Source organism: Lynx canadensis, chromosome A2, assembly GCF_007474595.2.
Source record: "Lynx canadensis isolate LIC74 chromosome A2, mLynCan4.pri.v2, whole genome shotgun sequence".
NCBI lineage: Eukaryota > Metazoa > Chordata > Mammalia > Carnivora > Felidae > Lynx > Lynx canadensis.
This window is the reverse complement of record NC_044304.2, coordinates 65177738-65201888: the sequence shown is the minus strand read 5'-3', so window position 1 is coordinate 65201888 and position 24151 is coordinate 65177738. Positions and strand designations below refer to the sequence as shown.

The window sequence follows — 24151 nt, the reverse complement described above, 5'->3', positions numbered from 1 at the left end:
TTCTATTCGAGATGCTATCTTTTCAGCCCTTGGCTAAGATTCCTCAGCCCCTCCCGTGGGAAGCCAGGTTCCCGCAATTTGGGCTGGGGATCAAGAATCTATTTGTAAAAATTGCCCCCGGTGATTTTTACTATCAAGCAAATTGATGACATGGGATGTGGAAAATCAGTTCCCACAAAACGAGGCACACAGTTCCTTTTCCTGTCACAGGAGAGCTTCCATCAGAATCCACGATGTGTCCCCTTCCCCCCACTGGGAGGTCCGGGCTCCGCCCTGAGTTCCCCAATCGTGCTGATGCTGCTTTGGGAACCTCACTTTGAAAGCAACTGATTTACGCAGCACTTTATAGAGTGTATAAAGCCTGGCCATGCACTCTATCTCATCGGATCCAGGCCACTACGGAATGGTTAAGTTAACTTGGGTTGGATTTCTAGAGGTCTGCACACACCACTGGGAATACTTGGATAGAGCGGGAATAGCTTAGACCGGCTACTGTTTACCGAGTAAGTCTTTGTTCCTGGCACTATAGTGTCAGAGAGGTTAAGTACCTTGTCCGACACTGGCCAGCTAGAGACAAAGAAGAAACAAGATTTGAACCAAGGTAGCCACGCTGCCTTCCCTATAAATGGCAATAAAATGTATGTTACTCAAGGGGCGCCTGGGTGGCTCAGCTGGTTAAGTGTCCGCCCCTTGGTTTCCGCTCAGGTCATGATCTCAAAGTTCCTGAGTTCAAGCCCGCATGGGGCTCTGCGCTGACAGCGCCAGGCCTGCTTGGGGCTGTCTCCCCGGCTCTGCCCCTCCCTGGTTTGTTCTCTCCAAAGTAAATAAGATTAAAAAAAAAAAAAAAAAGTATGTTACTCAAAGGACTTGCGAGATAAAGCGTAAATTTCAGAGGCTGGATTAGCCCAACCTCCTTTAGCTGCAGAGAAGAGGCTCACCCTGTCTCCCCTTCTGACAAGCGGCAAAGCTGTGGGCCTGGCCTGGGAAGGTGCCAGAAAGCCTGCCCCTCCTCCTTCCCTCTCTCCCTCGGGTTCGGCTCCCTCTGCCTTGGGGTGACCTGGCCTCTTGGCAGGTATCTTATCTTCTCTCATTTGGGTTCCACTGCTGCTGACTCACCTATGACCTGGGGACATTGTTTCACTGCCGCACTGCAAGCCAGCTCAGTCTCCACACATTTCCCGAACAGGTGCTGGAGGGATGGGGCGCTGAGTCATGCCAGGCTTACATCACCGCTCACGCCCACGACTCGATTACATCAGCGCTCGCGCCCTAGCGCCCCCCCCCCCCCGCCCCCTCGGTTGGCTGCCGTGCGTCACGTGACTTCCCATGGGTTCCCGGGAAATCGCGTAATCTTCCTCAAACAAATCAGCTTCCCAGTCGGTGTGCCCGGTGCTCGTCCGTTAAATGAATCAGCATGACTTTGCAATTAAAGAAATGTTGAGAGATTTCCAGCATATTTCAGCTAGTTCACTCCCGGTACCCCTCAGCTGCTTTCTAGTTGCCGATGCGCCGTGTGCGTTTCCGCAGAGCCCGGCGTGGTGCAGGCTCCGGGGCCCTCCCCAGGTGCAGAGTGAGGGACCGGTGTCACAGGCATGACCCCGGACTGAGAGTGCTGCGGCCACATGGGCCATTTCCTCCCATGCACACTGCACCTAACATGTCTCAATGGGTATCAACGCGGTTTAAATAAATACCCAGGATCCGAACCAGGAAATGCACGCACAGCGGTCAGGAGGAGTCCTGCCTGTTCCCGGCCCTAAGCCAGCGGTTCTCCGGGCCAGCGCGCCACACGTGGTTAGAACGGGGACGGCTCAACCACCCCGCGGGTCTGATTCAGTCGGCCTGCATGGGACCCAGAAGCTGCATTTCTACCACATTGGCAGGAGGTGTGGATGCTGCTTGTCCGGGGACGGTGCCCTGAGAAGCAGTGCTCTGGGCAGCGTAGCCTTAGGGGCTGACTACAAGAAGAAAGAGGGTGGTAGCTAGGGTTCCCCAACTCACCAGGAGTTCCGGGCTGGCCATGCTGAGCCTGAAGTGTGTGCAGAGCACAGAGCACAAGCAGATATGTCTGGTAGGTGGGTGAGCTCGGACGCCGTGCGGGCTGGGGCCATCGGCCAATCTGGGGAACAGCCGAGCAGCGGTGTGTGGAAGATTCTCGAAGAAAGGTCAGTTGAGAAAAGGACAGAATCCCGAGAGGTGTGTGTCTGTGATGGAGAGAAAGAGACGGGTGGAGAGAACGCGAGTAGCACCCGTCTCTTTCTCCCGGCTCTCTCTCTCCTTCGCAGACTCACACCTGCCATCTGGCCTCACTACTCGCCTTAATAGTGTTCACCTGAACTTTGACGGCACTTGCGGGGCCCGCATTTGTCAGGCACCTACTTTTTGCAAGTTCTCACGCTCTGTGAACCCATGGCCTAGTCCGGCCCTGCGGGTGTCACTCGTGAAGGTCCTGTAGGTCCTGCACCAGCCCTGGCATGCTCTCTAGAGGGCAGGTGGGGGGAAGACAGTGGGCAGGTGAGGGAGACAGAGGCCAGGTAGGAGGACAGCGGACAGGTGGGGGGACAGGGGGAGACTCTGGATGCTGTCCCTGAAGACCACCTTCACCGGCAGTACCTGTGTGAGAATCACCATTTATTGCAAACCTTGAGGCTTTTGTAAGAGCCCGTGAGTGACAGAGACCCGAGGCCTGGGCCAGGGAGGGTGGTTATGAATCATGGAAACAGGTGCCCCCCCATCCCGATCAGCTACAAGAGGTCCAGGAGCGGCATGTAAGCCCATGAGCGGGGGGGGGGGGGGGGGGGGGGGGAGGTGGAGCGCAGGAGTCTGGATTGACCTCACCAGCGCCGCACTGGGCTGGACCCGCTGAGCCTGGCTGCCTGGCAGGGCCGCACTGTCTCCAGGGGAGCCGCCTGAGGCCGGGCGGCCAGCTACCGGGTGGCTGTGTGATGCCTCACGGTGCCGCCCCTCCTGCACGCTGAGCCCCAGCTGAGCTGATCCCCACCCCTCCCCCAGGCTGGCTGAGGATCCCAGGTTTGGGAACCACCTCCTGGTATATACAAATGAAAGCGTAAGTGCCCATGCAGAATTGCCACATTCCGGGTGCATTTAAAAAAAAAATTTTGGGGGCGCCTGGGTGACGCAGTCGGTTAAGCGTCCGACTTCAGCCAGGTCACGATCTCGCGGTCCGTGAGTTCGAGCCCCGCGTCGGGCTCTGGGCTGATGGCTCGGAGCCTGGAGCCTGTTTCCGATTCTGTGTCTCCCTCTCTCTCTGCCCCTCCCCGTTCATGCTCTGTCTCTCTCTGTCCCAAAAATAAATAAACGTTGAAAAAAAAATAAAAAAATAAAAAAAATAAAAAAAATTTTTTTTAACGTTTATTTATTTTGAGACAGAGAGACAGAGCATGAACGGGGGAGGGAGAGGGTCAGAGAGAGAGGGAGACACAGAATCTGGAACAGGCTCCAGGCTCTGAGCAGTCAGCACAGAGCCCGACATGGGGCTGAACTCACGGACTGCAAGATCGTGACCTGAGCCGAAGTCCGACGCTTAACCGACTGAGCCACCCAGGCGCCCCTCTGGGTGCATTTTCAACGTTTCCACTTAACAACACTTTTAACAAGGTAGCAAAAAAAAAAAAAAAGGCAAGAAGATTATGCCATTTGTGAGTTAATGATAAAGTTTACCAAAAAAGACTAACTCACAGTGGCCGGATCCAGAAAGGAGGCACGCTTCCAAGGAGAAGGAAAGGTATTTTCTGTGGAGTTTCCCAGGTCATGTATGGACTTCCATGTTGACGCACATGTCCTTGGGTATCGCTCTCCCAAGGTGACACAGGGCCTGGGACGTGACTGGCTTCGGCCAATAGGATGTTGAGAAGCCCTGTGTGCAGGGACCTGTCCCTGCCCCCCAAGACAGGAAAGGAAGTCTGGGGAGCCCGCAAGGCAGCACAGGCAGCCTGTCCCCCTAAACCTCGCAGGCCCCGGGGCCCCACCCACCCTTCCTCTGACTGCTGCTGCAGCAGGACCCCAGGAGAGGCTGGCAGGAAAACGTCCTAGGGCCAGTCCTAATCATGGCCGGCAAATCATGAGCCAATTAGATGGTGGTGCTCACTAGTCCCTACGTTGTGGGAGTGGGTCTTGCGACGCTCCCTTGGGAGACGAAGTTAAACTGAATTTGGCTCCCTTCCTGAATCCCTGCCCCCATGATACACCCTACTTACGCCCCCCCCCCAACCTTTGTGAATTCCCGTTGGACGAAGGAATACGCCCTCTGAGGAATAAGAACCATGCAGTCAGACTGAGCCCTGCTGGCAGTGCAAATGGAAACCGTTGGTAATTGGCTGTCAGAGCCGAAGGAGCCACGGAATCCTGGAGAATGCCAGTGATGAGAGGCAGACACGAGAGGGCAGGTGCCAGCCGGCAGGAAGGAGGGCCAAGAAGAACGGGTGGGGTGGGTCAAGAGCAGGCCTGTGCCCTCTGGGACCAGCCAGCTGCCTCTGCGTCTGCTACCAGGCATATTCCGACTGGACGGCTTTGTTCACGGTGACCCAAGTGACTCATCTCTTCCCTGACCCCAACACAACAGGGGGAGGCAATCCGCTACGTTCTAACGAGATATGTGAAGGAATTTTTTTTTTTTTTTTTTTTTTTTTTTTAAGCAGCGTGCCCGAGGGTGTTTCTTGTGGTCCTGTTCATAGCAGCCAAAAAATTGGAACGGCCTCAACTGCCCAACCAGACGTGCCCACGGAGGGGCGATTCACAGGGTGCCTGCCAGCCCCTGATGGATACTGAACTTGAACTCTCTGCTAGCACGTGGAAATGGACACACACGCACGTCGCAAGTAGGGGGGAGCAGAGGGCTGCATAAGTAGTCAATGTTCTAAGTATTTCTAAGTCTTCTTGTGAAAGCTTGGGAATAAAAGTAAACGTCACGTGAAGGACACGGGAGCTGTTTTCCCATGAGGAGAGATCTCAGTGTCACGGGGCACTGCTCCCTCTTTCTTTCTTTGGTGTTCAGTGTCCCCCCTTTATCCACGGGGACGTGTTCCGAGGCCGCGGTCGGCCGCGAGTAACTGAAACCCTGGAGGAGGGATGGGCGACTGTCCACCAAAGCGAAGTCCCTTCCTTCTCCATCTGTCTCTGAGCTGGCGAGGAAGGGCCCAGCTCTAAGCTCACTCTTGCAGGCAGCCCCCCATGGCCTTTCAAACGACCGATCGACCTAACAGGGTGGGGGTGGGGACAGTCTGCTCTGTCCCACACAAGATGTGGAGAAGTACATTCCTTGGACACTGTCAGCTGCCTTCCTGGGCTATTGTTCTGAGTGTCATCTTCCGCTAGGAGAGAGCAGCAGGTGCCGTAACAGGTCGGACCATCCTTGTGGCAGGAGAAGCACAGAGAATATGGTCCCGGGAATGGGGGGCTGCTGTGAGGATCCCCACCATACACCGTACCTCACTTGGAGGCTTGTCCCCAACGTTTACTGGTGATAGTCCCCCGACACCACCCTGTGGCCATGGTGCCATTGCTTCCCCATGTTCCGGATGCGGGCGAGGGGCACTGTGAGTATGGTACCAGAGCAAGGTGCGCTGGCGCCGCAGGCATGGCTGGTCTACACGTCCCCAGATGTCCGTGGGCAGCGGTCGTAACAAACACACACCCCGGATGCTTTAGACACGTTATATAATCAATGTCATGTGTGGTAGGTGGCCCCCGCCTTATGCTTCAGGACCCCGAGGCTCAGTGTTGGATGACTTGCCCAAGGCCCGAGGCAAGGGAGTATTGTGCCAGATGGAACCCCAAAATCTGTGAGCTTCACCATGATAGATATCCTCTCTCGGTGATTCTTCTGGAAGAATAATTGCCCTCCGTGTGACCGGAAAGGACGCATCAGTCCTGGAGGAACCTAACTTGGGAGTTCGGTGCCAGCCCCAACTCTTGGGGACTTGAGCGGGGGCCCCGAATAGGTGTCTTTTGCAGCTGGTGCTGGCATGTTGGCTCGAGTGTTGGAGAGATTCTTCGGGACATTCGATGAACGTGCCAGCCACGGATGTGGGTGACCAGATTCCTGAAAACGTTCCCCAAAGCAAAGTGTTGCTATTATCGTATGCACACACAGGTCTTTTTCAAACGCAGGACAAACAGCATAACAGGATGTCACGCGCATCGCCCAAAAGCCCAAGCTCTGTTGCAGGCCGGCGTCCCCACCGGCACTGGAGGGGAGGTGACGGCTCAAGGTCTCACTTGAGACCTGATGCCCCTGTTCTAGTCTCACCCAGTGTTTGAAGGCTTCCTCCTGCGCCTTCCCTGCTCGGGAAGGCTACTCCTCCGGAAACGGTAAAGCACGCGATGACACAGCTCTCCCTCGCTCGTGGATATCTGGGGTCGGCCACGGGCTTCTGTGTGGGGCTTGCCCCGTGATGCTGTTCCTGTTTCTGGGTGCTTTCCATGAAGCACCCGAGTGGACAACTACATCACTTGTGGTGTGACAAGCCACAGGGACAAACAAGAGTGTAACAGAGTAAACACTGATGACACGTAGCAGCTCTTGGGACTGAAGACGCCACAGGCCCGCGTTCGCTCTGCTGCTCTACCTGGGCCCATGAGGCAGCTGCCTCCTGGGCTGGCCACCCCGGGAAGCCAGGTAAGGCTGCCCGGGCAGGGGGGCCACACTCTCTTTCATAGCCCGTGTCCCCGAAATGAAGGAGACTCCATACCTAGAGACCCCCAGGGAGCTTCTTTCCTTCCTTCACTCACCTTTCTTCCATATTGGTTCCCATGCCCGCTGCTAGAGCATCACTCAGACAGGGGCCAGGATGGCTCTGATGACAAGACGCTGGGATAACTCTGGTTACGTGCCATGTCTGCGTTACTGACCCACGCAGGCTGCAAAGATAATAACACGTAATAAAATGGTGTTTGCGTTGCATCGCTGAGTTTGGGGTTTTATGATGTTGCAATGGAACATGGAAACAGTACAGGGCGCCTGGGGGCTCAGTCGGTTAAGTGTCTGACTCTTGGTTTCGGCTCAGGTCATGATCTCATGGTTTGTCAGTTCGAACCCTGCATCGGGCTCTGGGCTGACTGTGCAGAGCCTGCTTGGGATTCTCTCTCTCCTCCTCCTCTCTCTCTGCCCCTCCTCTGCTCCTGCTCTCTCTCTCTCTCTCTCTCTCCTGTCTCAAAATAAATAAAGTTTAAAAAACAAAAGGAATATTGGAGCAGCTGGATGGCTCAGTCGGTTAGAAATCTGACTCTTGATTTCGGCTCAGGTCATGATCTCACAGTTCGTGAGTGAGTTCGAACCCTGCATCAGGCTCTGTGCTGACAGTGCAGAGCCTGCTTGGGATTCTCCCTCTTTCTCTGCCCCTCCCCCCACTCGTGCTCTCTTTCTGTCTCTCTCAAAAAAAATAAAAAGTAGAAATTGAAACACTAATGACAGCATTAAGTAAGATATAAAATTTACTAAAACCATCATATAAGGTAAGAATTTTAAAAAATACGTTTAAGTTTATATTTTTGAGAGGGAGAGAGGGAGAGAGCATGCACAAGCATGGGAGGGGCAGAGAGAGATGGGAACACAGAGGATCCGAAGCGGGCTCTGAGCTGTCGGTGTAGAGCCTGAGACGGGGCTCAATCCCATGGACCTTGAGATCATGACCTGAGCCCAAACTAAGAGTCAGACACTTAACCAACTGAGCCTCCAGGTGCCCCAGAATTATATCTTGACTTTATAGCCAAGGACATTGGGGTTAAGGAGACTGAGTCATTTTTTTTTGGTCCCAAACCACACAATGAGAAGCAATGTTAGAATTGGGGCTGGCCTGTCTGATTCCCAAGCACACGTTCTGGCCAGAACAGGAGACAGAGCCCCCAGTTTTCCCTTTGCATGTCCCCTGAGGCAGTAGGACAGCTGTCTCAGTGGGTGACAATCCCGTCTCCTGATTGTCATAAACACGTGACTGGCAGAGTTGCTCTCAGGGAGCAGCTCCCAGCCACAGCCCTTGCTGACTGCGCTCCTGAACTCTGGGGTCCCTGCCTAGCAAGGAGTTCCTGGGGGTCCTCTGCTCCAGTCATCGACGACTCCTTCTAGGGTCTGTTGTGACCCCCCCCCCGAGTCCCCTTAAGGAAGCCTTTGTAAGAAGGCCACCGCCATCACCTGGACTTCTCCTGTGCTCACAGGTGGTCAGCATCTCATCAGTGTTTGTTAAGCGGTCGTGGTGTTTGTGAACCCAGAGCAGACGCGGAAGCCACTGGAACTCTTAGTGCTCTCAGAGCTGCGTGATTTCCTGCCCTTATTCCTCCCCGCAGAAGCTGGGCCTTTGGGGTCTTGTCCTAAGGGAAACCTGGGCGGAAGAGGTCTCACGGAGGTGCCCCAGATGGACGTTCTGCGTAGACTCGCGTCCCAGTTCGAGCCACGGGGTGGTGTCCTCCTTGATGGCGCACAGACCTTGACCTCCTGACCCACTTCCTTCTGGACCGAAGCCCTGTCTCATCCTCGCCCGAGTACTGGGTGCCTGCTCTGGGCATCCTTCCCTGGCTATACCTGGCAGCCACCTCCATCCACTTGCCCTGTGACAGACGCTCGGCTGTCACCTGACGCTCCATCTCCAGGAGGGTCACCGGCTTGCAAGGCTCCGACCTCTTGTGGGCTTTTCGGATATATGGAGTTTGCTCTGACCCAGACCCCCCTCCAGGGGTGGCTCCTTCCTTGCATATTTCTCTTCCTTCTTTCTTCCTTTTTTTTGTTCTTTATTTGAGAGAGACAGAGACAGCGCGAGTGGGGGAGGGGCAGCGCGAGTGGGGGAAGGAGAGAGAGAAATTGCGAGCAGGCTCCACCCTGCCGGCACAGAGCACAAGACAGCACAGCCTTTGAACTCATGAATCCGTGAGGTAGTGACCTGAGCAGAAACCAAGAGCCAGACGTGTAAGTGATTGAACCACCCGTCCTTTGCCTATTTCTGGGTCTGCCCATCCTGTGGGTGTGTCCGGTCTCCAGATGTGTCAGAATTCGCAAGCTAGCATCCCAGCCGCCTCCCCGAAACCCCTTCAAAGCAGGGGGATTTGAGGGGGGGGCTTAAAATCTCTAACTAAAATAGAGCACTTAATGTCTTCTTCCACACTGGATTCAGGGACACGTGCCCAACCAGAAATGACATCACATCTTCTGATCCTAAAACAAAGGAAAACCCCTTCCGTAAAGACGTAGAAGTCCACAGTGTTGAAATCTAATCGCGGGATCTTGCACAAAAGAAATCCTATTCGGTCACACCCATAAAGCCGTTACACGGAAAATAACACACTGACGAGAAACCACGGTGGAGCCGAGAGTGGGAGATGATGGGACTCGGGTCAGAGAAACGTGGCTTCGAATCCCAGCTCCCGTGGTTAAGTGACCTTGGGAAGTCACGGGGCGTTTCTGAGCCAGCCTCCTTGAGTATGAGATTGAGACCATCACGTTCGCCCCAAAACGGGTTGATGGGATTAACTGTGACATGTACACAGAGTGCCTGGTACCGTGTATGACTGGACGTACGGCTATCACCTGCCGACAGTGAGGCATGTGCTGAAGAATGGGACTTGTTGGGGCGCCTGGGTGGCTCAGTCAGTTGAGCGTCCGACTTCAGCTCAGGTCATGATCTCGTGATGCATGAGTTCGAGCCCCATGTCGGGCTCTGTGCTGACAGCCCTTAGCTCAGAGCCCGCTTCACATCCACTGCCTCCACTCCCTCTGCCCCCCTGCGCCTCCTCCTGCCCCTCCTCTCCCCCCCAAAACAAAATATAAAAAATAAAATAAAAAGACTAGGCTCGTTTGGAGGTGAGGGAGTGAAAGAAAGAGGGAGAAGAGATAGAACTAAAGTAAGGAGAACAAAGGAAAAAACTCTCTCCTGGAGAAACCTGTCCCAGATCTTCACCCCATCAGTCGCCGTGTGTGCTAAATAACAACTGCTCTGGGTTATAAACTCTGCACATTATGGTGAAACAGACTTGTGGAGCAGGAGCACTGGGGGCCCCAGGATGGATGGGGCACTGGCTCCCCCGGCCTCCCCGTGCACGGGGTTTCTGGCCACCTCGAGCGCTGGCTGTGGGATCCCTCCAGTGCGTCCCCGGATTAGCTGTTCTTTTTCTGTGTAGCCTCACAGGACGACGGGCAGGCAGGTTAATCCTCTTAAAGAACGTATGCTAACTGCAGCAGCAGCTTCTCAGTGTAGCGATTCAAACGTTGACTTTGCCATGCTGCCTTGAAAACAAGCCTTCGCTAGCTTTCGCGTGCACCGTGGAAGTTGTGCTCATACTAAATCTTCAGTCGCTCTCGATACGTTTCGCCATTAAATACTTTTGTTCTTATTTTGGATTCCCCTTTTAGCTCTGGAATGTTGGTTTTAAAACCATCAAGCGTGTTGGGCTTGGAAATATATTTCATTAAGTAGAGTTGGTATGCTATGAGTGGGTGATTAACTTCTAATTGAGTTTAAGGGCTGGCTTGACTATTTTTTAAGTGGCTGAAAAGGAGCCCATGGTTTAGAGGCATAACTGGGTTTGCGTACCCTGGGATTCAGAATTGCATGCACTCGGAATATATAATAATATATATATATATATATATATATATATAATGTTTGCTTATTTTTTGATAGAGAGCACAAACAGGGGAGGGGCAGAGAGTGATGGACACAGAGGATATGAAGCCAGCTCTGTGCTGATAGCAGCCAGCCCAATGCAGGGCTCGAACTCACAAGCCGAAAGATCATGAGCTGAGCCAAAGTCGGTTGTTCAACCGACTGAGCCATCCAGGTGCCACAGGAAGCCACTGTTTTTTTAATGTTTATTTATTTTGAAAGAGAGAGAGAGATAGGAGAGAGCACGAGCAGGGCACGGGCAGAGAGAGGGAGACACAGAATCCAAAGCAGGCTCCAGTCTCCGAGCTGTGGCACAGAGCCCGATGTGGTGCTGGAACCCACGAACCGTGAGATCATGATCTGAGCCAAAGTTGGATGTTCAACCGACTGAGCCATCCAGGAGCCCCAGGAAGCCACTTTTAAAGGAGGTGGGGGTCTTGGCTTTTCACTGCCATAAAGGCTACATGCTTTTGGCCAGAGGCTGCTGGTCATTCATTTACCAACCACCTTTCTCTTGAGCCTCCTCTCTGCTGACTGACCCTGTACCCCGCAAGAGAGAGGTTAAAGGCGCCAGGTGCTGCCAGGGCTTGGGCCCGAGACCATTTTTGACCACTGAGATGTGAGAGAAATCTGGAGCCTTGTAGAATGAGGAACCTTATAGAAAGGAGGAATGTTTCCTTTCTGCCTTCAGATGCATATATGGGGAAGCGATACCTGGGGCTACGTATGCACTGTGACCTCTACAGCACGGGGGGGGGGGGGGGGGACAGTTATAGGGCAGAGCCGGCAGTGGGAGTGGCCGAGGGCAGGGTGGGAGGTGCCGAGGTCCTGGATGATGGCAGGGAGGGAGGGGGGTGGTGAGCCCTGCTCTGTTCCCCGCAGCCCAAATCACCCTAAGGAGCACAACATTCTTTCAGTTACGATGGAGATGCCTCAGAAAAAGCCCCAGGAGGTGCTTGCAAAGGCTCACACTATTTGCCATGAGGAGAATGCAAATTAAAATCAGAATGACATACCCTCACGCACCAAGTGAAATGCCTGAAAGTCAAAGGCCTGACGATACCACGTATCGATCAAGATAGGGAGGAACTGGAATGCTCAGACATTTTGGTGCAGGTGCAAATGGCTTCGATCACTTTGAAAGCAGTGTGGCGGGTTCTTTTTTATTATTATTTTCATGTTTATTCATTTATTATGAGGGAGGGGAGGTACAGAGGGGGGGGGAGAGAGAATCCCAAGCAGGCTCAGTGCAGAGCCAGACACAGGGCTCAATCTCACAAAGTGAGATCACGACCTGAGCCGTAATCAAGAGCCGGATACTGAACCGACTGAGCCACCCAGGCGCCCCTTGGTGGGCTTTTATAAAGTCAAATACATATCATACGACCCAGCAATCTCGCTTCTATTATTTACCCAAGAGAAATGAAAACTGACGTCCCCAGAAAACCCGGGTGGCCGTTTTATTCATAATTGTCCCAAACTGGGACTTGCCCAAATTTTCATCAGCCAGTGAGTGATGAACCATCGAGGCACAGGCATCCATGCGTCATATGCAGCATTTAAAAAGGAACAGCTGTTGACTCATGAACTGACATAGGTGAATCCCAAATGCATTACACTAGGTGAGAAAAGCGGGCAGAAAGGCCACTACCATGTGATTTCATCCATATGACAATCTCAAAAAGGCAAAACTGGGAGCCATAAAGTAGAAGAGAGAGGTTGCCAGGACTGGGGCGGGGGCCGCAGGGCCAAGGGAAGCTTTTGGGCAACGACACAGGTCTGTATCTTCACTGACGTCGTGGTGACACAATTGTATACCTTGCCCAAACCCCATAAAATGTGATTTTTCTGAAGGTAAAGTAAATCTCAATAAACCAGACTTAAGAAACATCCTTCAGGCGCCCTGGGGTGGCTCCGTCGGTTCAGTGTCAGATTCTTGGTTTCGGCTCAGATCACGACCTCACGGTTCCTGAGTTCAAGCCCCGCACTGGGCTTGACAGTGTGGAGCCTGCTTGGGATGCTCTCTCTCCCTCTCTGTCTGTCTTCCCCCACTTGCACAGAGCCTCTCTTCAAAATCATAAACATTAAGGAAACAAAAAAGAAACATTCTAACATCCTTCAGTGAACCTCTTCTGGGATATCAAGTCATTTTGATTCGAGGAGAGTTCATAAGAAAAACGGATTACCATGGGAATCTGAAACAAGAGCCGCCCGTCACCCAGACCCGGGGAGATGGGGGACAGAGGGCATGTATTTGGGGCTTGTAACCCGAATGTCCCCTCACAAACTCAGCCTGGCCCAGCTGTTCCTCACCCGGTCTGACCATTCAGGGCCTCAAGGCACTCCCGGCTCAGACTCCCAGGGCAGGTGTCCTTCCGCCCACTGGTAAGCCAACCTACAATCAGGAATCCTTGGGCCAATGTCTCCCCTCCCCCCATCCTCCAATCAATTGCTGCTCAGGGACCAAGGGAAGTGGGGCTGTTGGCGGGGGTGGGGGGGGTGGACTATGGACAGTTCCACTTTGGGGGAAATCGGTTAGCCGCACCCAGGACAAAAAGCTCTCGTTCCCTCTCATTGCCTTTGGAATAAAGAAGAAACTCCGGAGCATGACAAAGAGTCCCTTCTTAGCCTTCCAGCCTGGTCTCTTGTCACATCTCCTGACGCCCCGTGTCTGCCAGCCCCATCGCCCGCATGGTATAATCAAATGTGATTACCTGGTAGATTCTTCCTTGGCTTTGGTGAGGCGAATGCCTCTCCCTCCCCTTGGTTCCTGCCTTACAGAACTTACCATGTTGGATCCTCCAGGATATCGCTGCTGCGTTCCACCACGGAGAAGCCTTCTCTGAACCTCACCAGGCTCCCCGCCTCTGTATGCAGGGGGAGGGGCAGCCTGGATTCCTCTTGTTTACGGGAGTCAAGGAACCGCTGTGTTTGAAATACTGGTGTGCAAGTTGGGTCATGACGGAGGCTGTTCACAGTGCAGAGTGACCCCCGGGGATGGGGGGGAAGGAAGGTGAACTCTATACGGTGGCACTGGCCCAGGGTCAGCGGTGTAAACAGGTACCCCCCTGCGGCAGGCGCTGTGATTGTATTATGATTCCAGATCAATTCCCCACCCACGGTTAAGGGGGAGAGCAGGCCGTCCAAAGCGCTGTTGACCACTGGTTTCCAGCTGACTCTCCTGCACACGGCGGACCCCAGGACTGGCCTTACCCATGGGAGAAGTGAGGGCCACCTCTGGCCAGGGCATTTCACTGTCAAGGGGCCGTTCACCTTATTCCCTTTTCCTTCGCCAAGGCCGCTGGCAAGGTATGAGACGGTGCCCAGGTCCCAGGTCCTACATCATTTACTCCATGCATTGGCTGTATTGGTAAATTCATTCGTGAGACACTAGTTTGCAGTGAGGACTTATTTCACTGAGTGCCCGGCACTCCCCCTGCTGGGGTGACACTGGTGAACAGCACTGGGTTACCCTAGTCACACGGAGGAGACAGATATTAACCAATTCATTACCAAGTATAATTAGAGGCTAGCAGATTCTCTACTTTCAGCTGAAGGAGGCCTCTAGCATGCGTTTGTACAATTGAATTCCTCAGTGCCACGAAATCCTATTTCTTGTCCTGACACCTAATTGCAACCGTACGTTTCCCCTTGGTAAAGCCCTTGAACACAAAGCCACACCGCCTGGCCCTGGCAGGCTGGGTTCTCGAGGGTAATGTCTACACTGCATGGCTGTAGGCCATCCCGGCTTGCATCCCTCTGAGAGGAAGCATGTGGCCTGTGAGCGTTTGGAATTTGCAGCAGGAGAAGGCACTGAGGTGCAATGTGTCCACAGAATTGGCTCGGCCCCGGGGGACAGCTGCAGTTTCGAGGGCCACAACAAGAGTGACAAGTTCATGAACTTGGATCATCAAGTGGTACTGAATGGGCCCTGCCCAGAGGGGAGGCAGGTGTGGATGTCTCGAGAGGAGCTGGAAAATGTAGGGAATGAGGGCCTGTCCTAGGAATCCTGGGGACCAATGTCAGCATGCCAACACTTGAGGACATTTATTTTGATCCTTTCTCAGTGAACAGTAATGTTGGAAAGCCCAGCCATTGTGAGGCAGCTAAATATGACACCTGACCCTCGACAGAATCTTGAGATGGAAAGAAAGAAACACGGGGCGCCTGGGCAGCTCAGTGGTTAAGCGTCCGACGTCGGCTCAGGTCAAGATCTCGCAGTCTGTGGGTTTGAGCCCTGTGTAGGGCTCTGTGCCGACAGCTTGGAACCTGGAGCCCGCTTTGGATTCTGTGTCGCCCTCTCTCTCTGCCCCTCTCTTGCTCTCTCTCAAAATAATAAACATTAAAAAATTTAAAAAAAATTTAAAAAAAAGAAAGAAACACTGTAAAAAACACTGTAAAAAGAGAAAGATTCTCAGATCATCAGGCAAAATTGGGATATGGACCTAGATTATATGCAGTGTTTTTACAGTGTAAATTTATGAATTTGGTAACTGTGCTATGGTTATGTAAGATATTGTCAGTGCTTCAGGAGAGACATAATCAAACTATACAGGAGTGAGAGACTACAGTGCAGGGAGCTTACTACAAGTGATGCAAAAATACATGCATATGTATATAGATGCTTTTCAAACATCTATTGAAGCTCCCTGCCTATCAGGCTTTCTGCCTGGTGCAGGCATTCGCTGCTAATGGGGGCCTTTGGCAAAGCTGTAAGATTCAAAGCTTATATACTTTTGAGCAGATGCCCAAATTAAGTTTTCTCCTGAATTTTCTCTCCACCCTTTGTCTACAACAGGAATCCTTGGGTTTTCTTCTTCCAGGAATCTAAGCTCCTTCGTACCATTTTCTCTAGATGTTCATCTCATGGTTTTCTCAGCTTGGGCAAACAGTAGAGCCTTCAGGAGGCCTATTTTAGCTACAGAAAGGATGACCCTTCATTGATACATTCCGTCCAAAGGTGGGAAAAGCAGGAACTATAAAAAATGCCACAAAGTGTTTTGGCATCATCCTTACTCTGCACTTACCAGCTACCTGACCTTCAACAAGTTATTCAACCTCCAGAAGATTCGGTTTCCCAGTCTGTACAGTGGGCATCTCCCAGGGTTCAGAGTGGGGTTTAATTAAGAAGATTAGTGATGTTTGGTACAAAATGTGTGCTGAATAAAGGTAAGTTATTGTGGTGGCTGTTTCCGCCTAAAGACCCAGAAGAAGATGTAATTATAGTTAATATCCTATTTGTATCGTAATTTTGATTGCGGGGAGACATTCTAACCACATTGGGCAATGGTTTCCATGAATTCGGAGTTCCCTCGTGCTAGTCAGTTTGTTATACCTATGACCTCATTTAACCCCTGGGACATCACTCTCAGGCATGCTCATTAGCCCATTTCAAAGACCAGGACATTGAGGCTTGGCTGCATTGAAGTACATAGGGCCTCCCCACTCCACCCGCAGATGGGGAACCGAGGCTCCGGGAGGCGAGGCCTCAGACCTGGCTGGCTGTGGGCAGACACCGCAAACCCAGGTTCTCCTTTCTCGGACAGGGACCGCCAGCCCACGACGAGTCCGGGCATCCGCAGCTGGTCCCTCTGGTCCATCTGGTCCTCCCGCTGCACCCGGGATCAAGGATTTGGACTGCACGGTTAATACTTTCGAGTTTCAAAGGATTCGCTCCCAAATTGCCTTTCGGGACAGGTCCGACGGTGTCTTTCGCTGGCGCCAGAGCTTGGGCTGCCCGGATCCCGCACTCGGGCCCTGGGGTGGGGGTGGGGGCAGGACGCGGAATCCCCTCGCCCCTGCACAGCTGTGCCTTTCCGCGCCTGCCCGGCAAGGCCTCCCCGGTGCGGCCCCCCGCGCCCCCCGCGCCCCCCGCGCGCCCCGCCCTGCGCCCAGGCCGCGGCTCCGCCCGTGCTGTCGGCCGCCAGCGTCCGCTCTTCTGCGGCTGCGGCGGCGGCCGGCGGCGGCGGCGGCGGCGGCGGCGGCGGCGGGGCGGGAGGAGGAGGAGGAGGAGGAGGAGGAGGAGGAGCAGGAAAAGCGGCAGGGGGAGGAGCGGAGGCGGCGGAGGCGGGCGGAGGCGGGCGGCGGCGGGCGGGGCCGGGCGGGTTTAAAGCCCAGCGAGGGGGTGGGGAGGCCGGGAGGAGGCAGGAAGGGACGCGAACGGCGCGCCGGTGGCGGGCTCGGCTCGGAGGCCGCGGAGAACCGCGCGGAGCCCAAAGTTTGCGCGCAGCGCCCCCCACCCCCCCTTTTCGGGCGGCGGCGCGCGGGGGGCCGGGACCGCCCTGCGCGCCGCCCTCGCCCCGGCCGCGCCGAGGGTCGCCGGCGGCCACGCGGAGGCGGCCGGGAGCGGCGCCGCGGCAGGTACGGAGTTGGGCGGGGAGCGCGGCGGCAAGTTACTTTGTGGTCGGCGCGGCCGGGCCGGCGGGCGGGCGCTCCCCGCGCCGTCATTGTCTGCGCTCGGGCCGGCCGGCCGGGGACGCCGGGCGCCGCGGGGGCGCGGCGGGCGGGCGGAAGGGCGTCGCCTCGGGGCCGGGGGCTGCGGCGCGCGGCGGGGAGGGGAGCCGGGGGGGGGGAGCGGGAGCGGCGGGGCGCGGGGCTCCGCGCGCGGCGATCCCGGCCCGGGAGTCGAGGGGCCGGGCGGCGCCTTCCCGAGCCCTACTGCCCGACGCCGGGCGCCCGCGGGCCGGGGCCGGGCCCTGAGCGCCGAGGCCGCGCTCCCGAGCCGCCCGAGGGTGGGCGCCGGCCGCCTTGCAGCCCCCCGTGCGCCCGCGGCCGTGGGGCCCTGCCCTCTCCAGCCGGAGCGCCGCCCGGCCGCGGGATCCTGGCTTTTTTTTTTTTTTTTTTTTTTTGGGTTCTGTTAGTGGCCCCGTTACCCGCCGCTGGGGCCTAACACCAAGTTGTGGGCTCGCGGATCAGCCGTCCGCCAGCCGTGGAAACGCGATAAGAGCCAGACGGTTCGCAGAAGGAAATTTCTGATGCAACTCTCCGCCTTCGCTGGTCGCCTCTCCAAACGCCTGCCTTGCGACTGCCCTGCAGCCTGTGCGTTATGGAAATGAGGGTATTCTCGACTTTTGATGGGGTTTCGTCTTTCCGGGCGGTGGAAGGAACGCCAACTTTGTGCCATTCGCCCCTGACCGGAACGGTGGGCAGGGTAGGGGAGCCGCGGGGGACGTGGACCCGCTCCCCGGAGCTTGGCGACGCGTCGGGAAAGATCGCGTGCCTGCAAACGTTGTATCCCACTTTCATTGAGAGATGCACAAGAAAAAAAGGCCCCAAAACAAGTAGGCGCTCGTGAGTAAATACGCGTTATTGCACAACTTTCTCTGTGCTGCTGTTTACGAGGCCAGGCCCGGAACACTTTGTTTCCGAAAATGCTGATTCAGCCGTTTGGAGCCCCCGACTTTTCAGGAAATGGTGCTCTCTTTAACGTTTCGCCTCAGTTTACTCAGAACACATGTTGGTGAGCGCAGCAACAGGCCGTTGGCTAGAGTTTACAGCACAAAGCTGCTCGTTTCTCACCGGGGTTGACCTAGTGTCTCCCTCTCTTTCTTTCCCAGAGAAAATAGGTAAAATCGAGGTTTCTGCAGAGGAGGAAGTTTTCCCCTACTCGGGGGATGGCGAGGTGTCTTAGGGGAGGATTTTATTAAGGGAAAGCCCCAAAACCAAATATGTGTTTCCAGGAATGATTCTGGATGACCGGTTTTTTTTTCCTTCCTGTTAAAAATCTGAACTGTAGGATTACTGCCATAATAGTTGAGTTTTATTGGGAACACTTAAAAGAGAAGGGCCACACAGGCCAATCCCCAGATTACGGGGAGGGAATTTGAGGACAGATGGACTTACACACCAGCAAGTGGCTCCTGTAACTGAGAGGTGTCGCCACTGATACTCCCTGAGCAGTTCACTGTGCAAGAGACTCGCAAAGAACCTTATTGCTTAATCCCCTCCAGCCCCATGATCCCCCGTTTTACTGGTAGGGAAACTGAGGCTCAGGAGGTTAATCGGCAGGCCTGCGGTCACATGACCGGCAAATGACAGAGCTGTCACCAGAGCCTAAGCTTTGGATTTGTTTTTTAGCCCTGTGTATCTTGTGCTGCTGCCCAAGTCCATTGTTCCTGAAAGTGAAATGGCCCCGGGGGGGAGGCTCCTGCTGCCGGCCTCACGCACCTGGAGAAGGGAGAGGAGGCTCTGTGACCATTCTGGTCGCTTCCAACCTTCCAGATTTCTGTCCGATCGCCAGGCCGTTGTCATTTTGTGCACTTCTTTTATCCTCCAAATGCACTTATTTGGGGGAGGAACTTGGATGTCGTGAGTTTGACACGGCCGTTGTGTTTCGTGTCATTAAAACAGCGTTCTAATAAAAGCCTTGTATCCCTGAAGTCATCTGTTGACTCTCGCCTGTGGTCTTTACCACTTTGGGGGGCGGTGCTGGGCTGGGCAGAATGCCTTTCCTTTGTGAATCAGGAACCCAGAGCCGGGAGGCTTCTCGCCAGCTATTTGTCTAGAGAGTTATTGGTGGTGGCCGTGGGATCGGAACCCAGGGCCAGTCTGGGAGGCCAGTCAGCCTCCAGCTGGAGAGAGCTGGAGTCCAAATCTAGGAGCTAGCATGAAACTTTGATTTTGACCGGGTGGCGGGTCTGAGACTTTATAACACACCGGAAACCACAGTCCTGCTGAACAGAGACCAGCCCCATCAGAGCTGTGGACGTTCTGGGTTGGTGTAGCTGGTAAACGCGTAATGCCTTGAAGGTGGCATTGTTTCAGGAAGCGATTCGCTTGGAGTTCTGTCCCTTTCTCAAACCGGTAGGAGGGTGACAGGGTGTTCTTGAGACGGTGTCTGGGGCGAGCTAGGTTCCTGTCAGCACTGGGAGCTGAGGGGGCGTCTGCTCGGTTCAGGGGGGCAGTGTGTTAAGCAAGGGCTCCTGGGGAGAGAGTATTTGCCGTGTCTTTCATTTAGGTCACCACCATGTTCAGAATTGAAACAGGACTTTTGTTGCCTAGTGAAGGTTTTCTTCTTTAACCTGTCCTTGTTTTTTGCTTAATGGTAGAACCATGGGAAATCAAGGAAGGAATTGAGACAGTTAAGCTCCTTGGTGGGCGAGGCTGGCAGACGGGCACTTGGTGGGATCTGGCAACCTTCTAGAAGGTCTGCATGCTAATGGGTGTATAACAGATCTCATCCGTTCAGGTACCTGCTGGCATTGGGTTGGTATTAGAGTCATAGCTGCACGCTTCTGGGGAGCTGTCTGTGCTCCCCCTCTTTCTGCCTCTGGCAGGGACACCTCGCCTCCACTGTCCTCTCCGGCTTTGAGGAACTTCTGAACTTCTCTCCACGGAACAGGCTTTGTCCCTGCTCCTGGGGATCACAGAGCCTGATACCTGGAAGGACATGAAAGTGGGGAAGCGTGAAACCTTTCTAGAAAGGCTCTTCTGTAATGATAGGAAGAAAAATGGCAGGACGGTCCTTTGAGACGGTAACTGAGAAAGCCGTGGCCCAGGGTTGTGGAATGTCCTCGGACAGGCAGAGAGGAGCGGTCCTGACTTTCTGCCTTTGGGGTTCACCGACTCTGAGGGGATCTCCCCTTTATGCCTCTGCCGTGGCAGAGATGGCCCGGATGCAGAGGGCAGCTTCCTCGCTGGTCCTGTGTGTGGTTTTGCCCGTTTGTGAAGGCAGCATGTCGAGGTGGAAATAGGATGCCCGCCCAGAATGCTGGGCATGAAGTTGGTGCATTGCGACTGGATGCCACTGGGGACGCTGGAATATCATTCCCATTTTTCAACCATTAAATTTGTATGTGGGTTTGGGGGTTGCGGGTTTCCCTCGATGGTTGAGATCCTTGATTTGAGCATTGACTTGGGCTGGACCCACCAGAGTGGCCGGTGTGTTTTGGCATCCCCTGTGGGACAGGGTGCCGGGGAGGTGTTCTGCTCCCTTCTTGCTCTGTGCAGAGTAGCGGCCCGTACCGATGTTTGCACGAGGCCGGCTGCCTCAGTTTGCCCGCTGGGTCTGCCCCTTCCTAACGTGGCGAGCCTGAGTCACCACTAAGCTCATCGGTGAAATGGACTACAGATGTGTTCACCCTGCATAGGGCTGGGGGAAGGGAGGAGGCTGGTGGCATTGTGTGACCCGCCGTGTAGCGCGTGACGCTTAGCGAGAGTCCAGACACCCTGCTTCCGTGCACGCTCAGCCTTGGCTTTGAGCCGCTCGTGTGCTTGATTATCCTGCTTTCTATTAATCCTCGGCGTCTGCTAGAGAGAGGGCTCTGCCGCTCAGAGAGGCGCCTGCCCGCGCTTCGCGCGTTTTCGCTGCACCAGACCTTGGCAAGTTGACCGGACCCGCGTTGAGCACAGACCAGTGAGAATCCTGTTCTTGCCTGGCTGTAGCCACCACAGGTGGGGTTCGAAGAGGAAAGCGGGGTGGTGGTGAACATAGACGGTTTCTGGTGGCAGAACATTCGACTCCGACGACGGTGACCAGCAGGCATCGACGTACTGGTTCCTGCAGGGAAGACCGCGGAGCCGCGGAGGCACCAGGCGGGCTGCAGCGCTGTGTGCGGGGAGACCCCTGGTCTCGGGCACGTGGAGCCAGGTGGCGTCTGTTTTCAGATCCTTGAGGGGGGTGGGGTGTCTGGAGTCCACAGAGACTTAGTCCAGCTGAGACAAGTGCGTGTGCACCGTAGGTCTTGATGGGCTGACCGTGAGCCTGGGAAGCAGGTCTGCACACTGTCCAAGGGCTGTGCTGGTGGCCAGCCCTGCCTCTCCGTGAGTCCTGCCTGGGTTTCCTTGCTTCCTTTCTTCTTTCCTTTTTCTTTCTTTCTTCTTTCTTTCTTTCTTTCTTTCTTTCTTTCTTTCTTCTTTCTTTTTCTTTCTTTCTCTTCTCTTTTCTTTCTCTTCTTTCTTTCTCTTTCTTTTCTTTCTTCTTCTTTTTCTATTTTTAATGTTTATTTTGTTTTTGAGAGAGAGCACGTGAGCTTGCAGGGGAGGGGCAGAGAGGGGGAGACACAGAATCCGAAGTGGGCTCCAGGCTCCAAGCTGTCAGCACAGAGCCCTACACGAGGCTGGAACTCACGAACCGTGAGATCACGACCTGAGCTTAGTCAGAGGCTTAACCGACCTGAGCCCCCCAGGTGCCCCATGTCCCCCGTTTCTCATACAATTCTTTGATTTCTCTGCTAGGAAGGTGAGAAGCTGGCTTTCTGTCCCATCCCTGTCCTGCCCCTGTACTTCTTGTCCCCCCCGTTGCCTCTGCTGGCGAGATCGGCCCGACCGTCACCCACTGCTGATGCTATTGGGTCAGCCTCTCAATGCTCCTGGTGCCCGGCCCTGTAGCGCACTGCGGTCCCTTCCACTGCCGGGACGTGGCGCTTTCTCTGGGCGAGCTTCTGCGTCTTCTTGGTGGTTTATGTATTTCGCGCCCCCCCCACCCCGATCTCCTCCGTCAGCCTTGGGCGGGGGTGGGGGGGGGCTTGCACTTCTCTTGGATCCTTTGTCTATCCTTTTCCTCGTCTCTTCCCACAGCAGACGGAGAACCATTGCTGTCTTCGCTTCGGAGACGCAGTTGCTTGCAAATTTCTTGAGACCTGGTGTGTCTGCACACATCCTTATTCTACTCTCGCAGGTCCGTGTGTCCAGGAGAGACTCCTAAAGTGGTGGTTTTCCCTCACGTGTGTGAAGGCTGCTGCTGTGTGTAGACAGAACGCAGTTGAGAATGAAGCTGGTCTGGTTCTTGATGCTTCGTCTGAAACCTCCGTATTTTTCTTTTTTTTTTCTTTTTCTTTTTCTCACGTCTTGAAGCTTGTAGGATATTCTCTTTGAATCTTTGTTTGGAAATCCCTTGAAGAAGTGCCCTGACCCTGCATCCGTCGTGCGGGGTACATCGAGGGTCTCTACAGGCTCAATGTTTTTGAAGGAATCCTTTAGTTTGTCTTCTCCCGTCTTACTTGCTTGTTAGCCTACAGGATGGGTTCTCCGTTTACTTTTAGCTCCTGTTTTCTGTCTGTTCTGTTCCGGGTTGTGCAGGGTGTTAGTCTTTCTAACCCTTTCTGTTGGGTTGTAAATTTCTGTCTTCATTTTTTAATCCCCGAGGACCTCTTTTCTGATTCTTTTCTTTCAATAAACTTTTAAAAAAAATATTTATTTATATGAAAAAAATTTGTTTTTGATATTTATTATTTATTTTTAAGAGGGAGATAGAGAGCAAATGGGGGATGGACAGAGAGAGAGGGAGACACAGAATCCGAAGCAGGCTCCAGGCTCTGAGCTGTCAGCACAGAGCCCGACCTGAGGCTCGAACTCACGGAGTGTGAGATCATGACCTGAGCTGAAGTCGGACCCTCAACTGACTGAGCCACCCAGGTGCCCCTATTTATTTTTGAGAGAGAGTGTCACAGGAAACACAGAGGGGGGGCGATACAGAGGATCCTAAGGGGGCTCTGCACTGACAGCCCAATGGGGGGCTTGAACTTACGAACCTCGATATCAGGACCTGAGCCGAAGTCGGATGCTTAACTGACTGAGCCCCCCCCCCGCCCCCCCCCCCCCCGGCGCCCCTCAATTAAACTAAGATTTTAGAGCAGTTTTAGATGCGGGGCATTTGTTATGTCATTGAACCTGTAGCAACACTCTGTCATTGCTGAAAATGATTACTTTTATTTTAATGGCATAATATCCTTATTTCATAGATGGCTCTATTTGTTAAATTTTGGGAGGGGGTATATTCATTTCTGGTTTTTTTTCTCTTTTTCCAATATTGTTTATTTTCTCCAATTTTTATATTATTTAAAAGTTTTCTACACCTTTGGGCCTGACTTAGGCAGACAGCAGAGCCCGTGGCAGGGAAGGGCTCACAGGGATGTTTTATTTGGGTTTCTAAGCCTGGGGAAGCAGGGGTGAAGCAGGGAGGGAGGCAGTAACCAGGGGACTGGCCTCTGCAGTAATTGAGAGATACTGTTGGATGGCTCCAGATTGTGACTGTCCCCAGACAGTCTTGGGGCCGGGGAGGGGAGGAGGGGGACTCCTTTTCCCTTCTGTATCCACCTGCCAGGCCGTGTGTGCAGGCCTGTGGGTGCTGGGTGCAGACCACGCGGGCAGGCCTTCCTCGACCACCCATGGGCCTGTGCCCAGGTGGTCACCCCAGCAGTGGCCGGACAGAGGCCAAGACGGGTGAGGCTGGGGTGGTGTCTGACTCACTCCACATGGCCCCCATCTTTCAGGTTCAAGGCTTTGCTTAGACTTCCGGGCCCCTCGAGGACGGCTGTCTGGCTGCCCCGATGTCCGGGAGCCCCTGGTGCCGTGTCCTAGGTCTCTTCTCCTCGGCCGGCTGGACTGTGTGCAGACACCTCTTGATCGCGGGCCCTGGGGACATCCGCAGCCCTGCGTCACCTGCACCTGGCCCACCTGTGCTCAGCCTGGTCCCAGAGACGACCCCCCACCCCCACCCCCCTCAGCTGCTTCAGAAAGCAGCCTGCTCTTGCGGTGCTGAGAGCAGGGCGTTCGCCCGGCTGATGGCTTTGGGGGAGGACGCGGGTCCTTCGACTTGAGTG

The 24151-nt window shown here is 54.4% G+C and overlaps 1 protein-coding gene and 1 long non-coding RNA gene across 5 annotated transcripts in view; one reads left to right on the top strand and one right to left on the bottom strand.

The window, feature by feature from the left end:
* Positions 1-4393: 4393 nt before the first annotated feature.
* LOC115508702 lies at positions 4394-13467 on the bottom strand. Its single transcript, XR_003967085.1, has 3 exons — positions 13399-13467; positions 6751-6879; positions 4394-6061 (listed from the first exon to the last, which is right to left on the bottom strand). It is a non-coding gene; the product is annotated as an uncharacterized LOC115508702 (long non-coding RNA).
* Positions 13468-17494: 4027 nt separating this feature from the next.
* GRB10 (growth factor receptor bound protein 10) overlaps positions 17495-24151 on the top strand; it is a 183226-nt gene continuing 176569 nt past the window's right edge. For 2 of the 4 annotated variants that reach the window (XR_003967084.1, XM_030307672.1), the window contains exon 1: positions 17495-17900. The gene's annotated coding sequence lies outside the window, so the exon portion shown is untranslated. The remainder of the gene's footprint in view (positions 17901-24151) is intronic. The other 2 variants (XM_030307673.1, XM_030307676.1) reach the window with 2 other exon arrangements.